This window comes from Lagopus leucura, unplaced genomic scaffold, assembly GCF_019238085.1.
Source record: "Lagopus leucura isolate 7727_CA_CO unplaced genomic scaffold, USGS_WTPT01 Super-Scaffold_73, whole genome shotgun sequence".
NCBI lineage: Eukaryota > Metazoa > Chordata > Aves > Galliformes > Phasianidae > Lagopus > Lagopus leucura.
In genome coordinates, this window is record NW_024962252.1 from 84,447,244 (window position 1) to 84,448,878 (window position 1,635).

Consider the following 1,635-nt stretch of genomic DNA (forward strand, 5'->3'; position numbering starts at 1 on the left):
TCATAGAAAAGAAAGAATAAACTTTACAACTTGATGTTTTCTCTTAAAAAGAAAAAACAACAACAAACATAATTCCTAAATTCTAGAAACCTATTTTCACACGGTCTGATACTTTATCCTTTGTGTTTTTCCTGGCATCAAGCCTTGTTTACTGGCATTAAGAAACATTGTACCACCAAGCTTCCAACTTAACGGTGCTGAGAATGACAAGCCATAGCTTTAAAATGACATGACGATGGCCTGCTGTCAAAAATGTGCAAAATAATTTGTCCAAAGCCACCCGTCACTGTTGTACATTTGTTCAGTCATCCTTCGTGTAACTATAATGCTCATGAAAAATGACACATATTAAATTATACAAATAAGTCTGATTAAGATATTAGATATGTCCTATAATCATGATAAAACATTTTTGCTAAACCCTTTTAGCCTTGATGTCTGAGATAGCACAATCACTTTGGTATACTGAAAGTCAAATCTCTTCGCTACCAGGCAGTGGCAATAGTGACTGACATGGAGAAATGGTTTTGCTGAGATTTTGTGTTCTTGAGTTGGACAAATGGGATCATAGAAAATGTTGGATCTTTCATCCCTTCGCACCACGTAATGTTCTTATTTTCCACAAATATCAGATTTTATTTTTTCTTCTCTATTTACTTCACAAACCAGCTGCAGAATTCTTCTAGGTACATTTAAAAGACAGCTGCACACATTTTGAAGGGGTATCATAATGTGTTTTTTTGTCACTTCAGGTTTAATCAGCTTTCATAGCATAGATATATAGGAAAATAGTAGTCAGGACAGTAATTTGAACAGAAATACAAGCACAGCACGCTCTTCATATTACACACACACCAATGCTTCATCTACTTAACCCACAGGCCATTCTTAAGGTAATAACATGCTACCTCAAGAGGCTAAGGTTTCATTACATTTTTAAGGACTAACAGGTGTGCCCTTAAAGCTTGCCAAAATACTTCATGATGAACTGCAAAGCTAATCTGTAAACTTGCTGCTCACCCCCTGGATCACACTGCACCTGGCTAGTGAAATAGCAATAATGGAACTTATGCTTGGTCATCCTTATTCCAGTACTGCAGACCTCAAAGCACTGAGGCAGATGGTTAATCTACACATTGCTAGAAATAAACCTTATGGCTTCGATGAAAGTGTGTGTTAAGATGTTTCTAAAAAGTTAATATAAAAGTGAAAAGTCCTACTCTTTAATGCTATATAGCAACTCAATACATTCTACCCAGGGCCACTATGCTCAGAAATTAATTAAGGTCAGATAATTTCTTTTGGGTATGTTTCACGCTGGCCCTTCCAGGCCCCTCACTTTCTGAAAGTGCAAAAGAGCCATCAAAGAGTTCCATGCCACCTGCTTGCCTTCTGCTCATTTGCCAGTGGGCCTTTACTCTTTAAAAAATGCACCTGGTGAGGCTGAAGCTTAATTACCTTTCCAAATGTCTATGGCTACATAAAAGGGACAGCCCCCAGTCCTCTTGCTTTTTGATCCCTCATTTGTCCACCATATGGCATTTCTAAATATAGGGTCTGGTCTGTGCAGATACACTATTTTCTATAAATAGACTGCAGCACTGGAGTATGGAATTAAAAGTGAGGACTTCAGAG